We start from the raw sequence: 8,568 nt of genomic DNA, 5'->3' as shown, positions 1-8,568 counted from the left end.
CAAACTTTACTAAAATATACCTTGTTCAAACCCCAGACAAAATTAAATGAGGCAAGAATGAACACCCCAAGCATGGAGAGACTGCATTTCGGAAGACACAATTTAATATTTTACCCCCCATCCAACTTAAGTTTCAGAATAAAGCCAGAATCAAAGATAGATAGACCACAGAGATGTTTGATAGACAATTTATGGATAACATATAACAAAGTGCCACGAGACAATAGTTACTTCATCTCGTTAATGAACTCGCTAAGCCATTATTTTATAGAGAAAAATGAAGACAAAAAATTCAAGTTCTATGTGGTAGTCCAAGGAAGACTGGCCGAAATTTTTCAGACATGAACGGAAGTAATAGACTCAATAAAAGATTTCCCCACTCCCCTCTTCAAAGGATTCAATGACCTAAACGAAGCTTTGGATTACGCAAGGGGAACTCTTGGACCAAATTATTTTCTAAGTCCAGCCTTAAGACAAATCTCAAATCCTTTCCCACAATATAATATCCAGAAAGACAAACAAAATAATAGGTCTAACAGAAGTAGATATGACCAACAACGGAGGAATATTTTACTGTAGCCCAGACTTTATGATAAATTCAATCGAATTTGGTAAATACATAAAAATAGGGATTCAAACTAAAGGTTACGATGAAATGAACTGCGAAAAATAATTTGCTAGTATGCGTAGGCTTCATAGAAAAGTTAGCCACTAGTAGCAGCTCCAAGTTTAAAATCAAAATAGACGATGCAGTAGTCGCCAATAGATGAGCAGAATCAAAAAGATTTATAATAGGTCTAACAGAAGTAGATATGACCAACAACGGAAGAATTTTTTACTATAGCCCAGATTTTATGATAAATTCAACCGAATTTGGTAAATACATAAAAATAGGGATTCAAACTAAAGGTTACGAAGAAATGAACTGCGGAAATAATTTGCTAGTATGCGTAGGCTTCATAGGAAAGTTAACCACTAGCAGCAGCTCCAAGTTTAAAATCAAAATAGACGATGCGGTAGTTTTAATGGAAAATAAGGGAATAAAACTAATGAAACCCTTAAAAATAAACTCGGAAGAATATGCTGGTAGAGAATGAAATTTAGAGAAATTCTGCAAAAAGGAAGTTTTAAGACCCAATGACCACCTTACATATACTAATAACAAAGGACAAACCTCAATCAGATTCACCGACTATAAATATTCAGACCAAAGAGAAATAGATGAAGACCTCGACGACAACACCACCGAAACAACAATAAACATGGAAGGAATGAATGTTCAGATCATAAAAGAAGACGACTACGAAGTAGATAAATCAATAAAGCCGAGAAAATACACAAATTAGATAAAAAAAAAAAAAAAGCAATCTTCAGATGTAAAGGTTGCAAATTAAGAGGAATAAACTTCTCTTTGGTAGAAAGACACTTTAAAGAATACAGAGTTAGAACAGACAATTACGGGTATAGACAGGAGGAAGACGCACAAGAAGAAAGTGATGACTAGACAACACGTAGTTTAAAAGAATTTATGAAAACCGCCTCGACTAGTTCAAGTCCCTTCCAAAAAATCACACCCGTACCATCGGTAGAATATACCATAGGTAATTTGCCAAGGCACGGAGTTTTTAAACAAGACCCAGCTACCGAACCAGAGATGGTTAGACCAATAGGAATAAGAATGTCAATAGAAGCCCCTATCAAACTTCAAGAAGGGGGAGATAGAGGAAAAATATTAAATATAGCAGCACATGACCCCCAATCATGGAATTCAGTAATAGACGTATGAAAAAGTAAAGTGGTAGCAGACTACATACATCATATAGTGAAACAGATGCAGAGACCATGTATAGGTATATGGAGACCTTTTTAGGAGAATCAATTAAAGGAGTATGGGAAGCATACAAAGTAACTTACCCTCAAGAATTCCAAAAATTGGTAAACATGGGGCCAAACCCGTACAACTTTACTAATAAAATACACAGTCTTGTAACAGGAGAAGACCCAAATAGTGGATTAGTAGTATTACAAAAGAATGCGTTAATAAAACTAGAATAGCTTAGCATAAATAATTGGTGCCATATAAAAAACTTCCTAAAAGACTTCTTTTATTATTGCGCCATAAGCGGTAACGCGTTTGACCAAAGTTTAGGAAAGAAACTTTTCAATAAGCTCCCTGGAGCCCTAGGAAGAGAAATAGAAGAAAAATGGAATAAAAGAGAAGGAGTGATGCAAAATCCAACCGCGAATTGGTCCATAGGACATAAAGTACAGCATGTAATGGAGATACTACAATAAAAATGAACAAATATACAAATACAAAAACAGTTGAAACAAGGCGAGACTGATTTCTGTAAAAATGTATATACACAAATCATTAAAATAAATTAGAGGCATGCGTCATCACTTCTCCTAAATCTATAGATTATGCTATAAATGTCGAACGAATCATACACTCTACACAAATCATTACTTTCATTTAACAATTATCTATATATTATTTGTCTGAGATACACTTTACTTTTCCGAGAAACACACTATAAAATCATGACAAATTTTCCATGTATCTGTATTTAAGATACATGAACAACAAAATATTAATGCTACAAAAACATTTATTACTCTTCAACATTAGATCTTTTTATTTTAACAATGATGTTTACATTATCTGTTCGAGATACACTTTATTTGTCCGAGATACACACTATAAAATTATGACAATTTTTTCATGTATCTGTGATAACTTTTATCTAAGAAACATGCTCAACAAAATATTAATGCTACATAAACCGTTATTACTCGTCAATATTAGATCTTTTCATTTTAACAATGACGTATACTTTATTTGTCCGAGATACACTTCATTTGTCCGAAATACACACTATAAAATATCCATGCTACAAAAACCTTTATAACTCTTCAACATTAGATTTTTACTCTCTTCACAATGACATATACAATATTTTGTCCAAGATACCTTTTATTTGTCCGAGATACACTAACTTATGACACATTTTTTCATGCTTCTAAAATACACAAAAACATACTCATCATGTATCCAACAAAATAATGAATTTGACTAACCTCTTCTTGTCTGATCTTACATTCTTGAATTGAAATCGATTGTCTATGACATATTTTTACATTACAACCACAATAGTAGTCTTGTCCTTATACAACTGCTTGATTTGAACTACTTTGTGGCAATGATCGCTAATAACATCATCCGAATTACTATCCAAACCGTATAACACATCTACACTACGATTATCTGCAAGAACTGCTACAGATACAGACGTCACCTCTAACTTCAACAATGGATGTATCTTGGTCAAAAGATATTTCACCATTGTTGATGCATCCAAAATTTTACTCTGTCATTGTTATGACAATGGATACAACCCGCAATTGGATTGACGTCTTTTCAATTCCATAAAAAGCCTCATGCCCATCTCGTTTCAAATTTCCATTGGTGTTACATTGTCTTTCATCGTGTATCTTATCTCCATTCTTTTGCGTGAAAAATTGATTTTTAGTTGTGTTGAAATACCATCGACTAGATCATTGTAAGTTGCATTCTCTCTCAATGGTATTCCATCAATTCTATAATTATTTTCGTAATCGATTTCAGAGATCCATGAACCTGAATGCCTTAACAATATGGTTATATTCGCCATTCGGAAAAAAACTTTGAAAATTCAGGATTCAAAGGAATGAATCGACGAAGAAAACGAAGTTTACAACACCAGATTTGTTAATCTGTGTGATTTAGTGTTATTTTCAAAAACCTGTAGGAGTTGTTATGAATTGATCCACCAAAAATCTGTTTGTTTGTTAAATCCCATGTTTTACTCCTTTAATCATGGAATTAAGTTACACCATTTAATTCAAGTTAAATAAATAACGTACCTCTTCCTTTTTAATTCTGATAGATACACATATCTAACTACTTTTGATTCATGTATAGAAAGTAATTTAGAAATCTACCAGAATTTCAAGTAATTATGGTCTAAAATAGTGGAGTTTATGTAGTTTGCTCATTATTTATACCGGAAAAAGAAAGTATTTTTTATTATATTGGGACAAAATTAAGAAAATCAAATGGGTATTATATTTTGGGTTGTTGATGTGATAGATAGAAAGATCTTAAAAAAAGAAAAGAAGTTTTTTTAAGTATGGAATGCAAGTAATTATAGGATGAAAAGAAGTTTTTTTAAGTTTGATTAGGGAAGAGGACCCACGTGAATAGATGGGGTGCAAGTGCACCCGTGAACTTTGGAAAAAAATTTAAAAATAAAATAATATATATATATATATATATATATATATATATAGAGAGAGAGAGAGAGAGAGAGAAAGAGAGAGAGAGAGAAACTAGCAGAAACTGAATATAAAATACATTACCCCCATAAAAAGCAAAGGATGGCACTTAGTACTGCCGGTACTGGCTTGTGCGCCCGCCCTTGCGACCTCGATTTGAGCCCAACTAGAAACACATTATATTGTTTTCAATATAAGTTTTGAATTTAAAGGGGGCTTATAATATTAGTGTACCCGAAGTCTTTAAATCCTAGGTTCGCCTTTAACTGCGATATCAATATATAATTCATTTTATTTATAACTTTTTAAGGACTTAGGTAAGAAAATAACTTTCATATTTTTAACCTATGGTAGAGTCACGATCGATAATGGAAAAAATAATTAGTGTATGAGATGGGACAAATTTGTGAATCAAAAGTATGGGAGAGATTAGGCTTTAGAGATATGAAAGCTTTAATAAGCCTATGTTAGCTTTAGATGGTTTGGAAAATATGGCTTTTTTAAGTCAGAGTTGTTTTTGCCAATAATTCTGAAAAGTAAGTATTTTTCAAATGTTTCATATATAATCGTTACCACGAATTAAAACACACGACTAGAAGAAATGTAAAAAGAGAAAAATTAGCTAAACATCCACTTGAAATGACATAAATATCGTAAAATCGATGCAACTTTATTGATTAAACAGAAACAAGTGTTTGTACGCCTTTCTAAGCTCTCAATGCTAACTAGTTATAGCTAAGGGTCATCATAGGTTAGCCCAATCCCGTCCTCTCGTATTAGGGTTGGCTTCTCGCAGTTTTCTCTTTAAAAGAGAAAAACTAAGAAGTTGGAACTAAATACGCAAATTCAAGAAGTTGAGTGTCACGTTCCAACACAAACATAGGCTACACTCACTTTTATAGGCTTCCCCCATCCAAAATCTATTTCATGAAATGGAAATTTTACTACACTACTACAAATATAAGTGTCACAAGTACAACTACTATGGTACATTTCTTCCTTTGCTAAAGTTGATTCAAATATTTTATCAACCAATACATTTTGTTTCACATTATCTCTTTTGTAAGCTTGTTCTTTTCCTTTTCTCATTTCACTAACTATTATTGATAATTTCATGTTTTCTTCATTGTATATTGATGTTGGAAAAGATGTGAGGACATTTCCTACTATATTTAGTGGCAAATTCAGTTGATTTCGCAAATCAATAGGTTGAACCAATGTAGAAGGGAGAAATGAACCCGAATTTGCCTTGATCGCGAATACAATGCTTTTAAAAAGAAGTCCGCTAACAACTTCTGTACGTGTTGGATTTTGGATTTTTGTTTCCTCGATCGGCAACTAGTGTCTTGAGTTCATGTAATTTTGAAGGTGAAAAGATATACCTATAAAAGATAAAAGAAATATTTTGAGACGCGAACATCTTTAATTTTTTAAAGAGATATAATCCATATATTGTTTGAGAATATATAGACAAGTCATTCCAAGATATGGTGAAGCCACTATATATAACAAACATATTTAATTTCTAATCATAGATTGTTATTGTAAAAAAAATTTTACAATATCATCTAAATATGTAAGACTTCTTAAAATGAGGAATTTGTAATCTTGAAAATAAAACATGCATTACCTGTTATAACATTTATATCTCTTGTCTTTTCACAATTTTGTTTCAAAATTTCATTATATACGTGAAGCGGGTGTAAAAGTGACCTAATAGTGAAAATTTTCCTTACATTGACAACGTATAACTTAAAATCATATTTTTTTTTATATATTTACAAAATTCTTTACCTTAAAATTTCTTACTTTCGCCCTTGATGACATGCTCTTATAGCCATAAAAATATCATGTTTGAGATAACAAATTTTAGGGAAACTTTGGTATAGTATGTCAAAAGTTATTTTCTTTTTCTCTCAAATTTTGTGTCTGATCAAACACCGTCATATAAAATTAAACGAATCGAATGCAAACTAAAAATACCTTCTTTGTACACAATCCTCTTTTTTTAAGCCAATCACTGGGGAAGTTAAAGGACCACTTGGAGGAGATGGATAAATAGATTGCTCCAAATAGGAAATAGATGGTTTTACACCATTTGGATTACTTGTTATCTTAGCCCAATCACAAAACATATAATAACTATTGCATCCATCTCCAATTTTATGTGAACTACACATACTAATAGCTATTCCTCCACAATTAAAATAGCTAAGTTGAGCTACGATTAATCCATGATTCGTACAAATTTTCCAAAGTAAATTTTCAGGAAAAACTGTACGTTCAATAAGCGCATTATGACAATTAAGAGCCTCAGAAATTGGACTATTGATTTATACTTGTAAGAACTCAGCTCCAGTGTCATCACAATCAACGATAGTGTTATCATGTAACCTCCCACCATATGGATAATACAAGGTTAAAATTTGTGAAAGAGAATTTGAGATATTTGTGAAGGGCTTTTGGAATTAAATCAAGTTGTTGTTTAGTGTAGAAAAGGGCAAAGGGTATGTAAATATTTGCTATGGCTTGATCTATAAGAGAAAGTTTGTGCAATTTTTTTGTAGGAGGAGTTGGGGATGAGGGTTTGATGATTTTTTGTGAAATTAGTAGTGTTGAAGGTGATAATATAGTTGAGGCCATTTGGCTAAATGCTAGTAGTAATATGTTAGTTTGGTTTCTTGAATTGTGCACAAACTTAACATTGCCCAAGTTGGACTTATATAGCCTTGAAGATTGCTAGGGACAAAATAAAATTGGAGAAACTACCTCATTAGACATACATCAACATCATATATATTATTAATTTTAGGGAAAAGGGTAAAAAATGTACTTAAACTATGTGAAAGGAATAAAAATACCCCCCGTTAATAGTTTGGCTCAAAAATGTCCTTGCCGTCAATACTTTGGTTCAATGCCCTTAAACTATGCAAAAGGAACAAAAATGCCCTCCATTTGTAGTTTGGTCCAAAAATGCTCTTGCCGTCAATACTTTGTCCAAAAATGCCCTTATTGTTATTTAATGGGTCAAAAATGCTCAGTTTCCAAATAAATATATTATTATTTTCTCTTTAACACATTTTTTTTTCTAATAATATTTTTAAAATTAGCAAATGTTTATCTTACTTCAATTCGGAAAAAAATTAAAAATTAAAATATTTCTTATTTTATTATCATTATTTTTTATCGTTATATAAATATAAATTAATGATCGATATACTATGATCTTATATATATGACATATATTACTTGTCGAAAGGGTACATGAAGTTATTCTATTTGAATTTGATTAAATGAGATTAAGAAGAAAAAAAAATATTTTCAACATTTTATTTGTTAAAGTGATTTTACAAGAAATTAAACAAGAATAGTGTTCTTTAATAATATTTTAATTAGGAAGAAGATGTATTTAAAAAGAAAAAAATAATATATTTATTCGGAAAAAGACATTTTTGCCCCATTTTGCAACTATAGGGGCATTTCTGAACCAAAGTATTGACCGCAAGGGCATTTTTGAGCCAAGGTATTGACAGTAAGGGCATTTTTGAGCCAAACTATAAGCATATGACATTTTTGTTCCTTTCACATAGTTTAAGGGCATTTTTTACCCTTTTCCCTTAATTTTATTTATACTTACAAATAATTACGTATCTTACCACTAATTAAGATTTTTCTATCATATATTGAGGAAGATATATACAGATGCATGTATTTTTGTTACTAGATACACTAAAATAGGAGAGAGGCGAGTGAGATAGTCATGTATTCTAGATGCATGTGAATCGTACTAGATATATACATGTATCTATATGTATTTGGGGTGATTCACATGTATCTGGGAGACTGGAAATTATACTTGTAAATTAGTGGAGGTTACACAATTCGTCCTCTATACTTGGAATTATTTCTTGTTCCAAATTTTTGACGTCACTCTCTGTCTCTCTATATTTAGAATACAAACATGATGATCACTACAACCCTTCACTAATTAATATTTTATTTGATTGACCTACTACTTTCTTTAATTCACGAGCATTGTTGTGAAAGTTACTAATTAAATAAATTTATTTTATTCTAATTCGATCTAAAAAAAAGTAAAATTACGCTCGATAGAATTTGAAGTAAAAATTTTAACCCAAAATCCTGCATACATCACTGTATATACGTAACGTCTATACAAAATTAGACAGCAAGCAATGCAGGTAATTCACTGTTTTCACCATCCTTTTCAAGTACATTGAAACAATTAAG

General features: G+C 31.4%; 1 pseudogene; it reads right to left on the bottom strand.

Annotated features, from left to right (window-relative positions):
- Positions 1-5,178: 5,178 nt before the first annotated feature.
- LOC125862909 (acyltransferase Pun1-like) lies at positions 5,179-6,960 on the bottom strand (annotated as a pseudogene).
- Positions 6,961-8,568: the final 1,608 nt, after the last annotated feature.

This window comes from Solanum stenotomum, chromosome 4 (genome assembly GCF_019186545.1).
Source record: "Solanum stenotomum isolate F172 chromosome 4, ASM1918654v1, whole genome shotgun sequence".
In the NCBI taxonomy this organism is placed as follows: Eukaryota; Viridiplantae; Streptophyta; class Magnoliopsida; order Solanales; family Solanaceae; genus Solanum; species Solanum stenotomum.
This window is presented reverse-complemented; position numbering and strand designations above follow the sequence as displayed.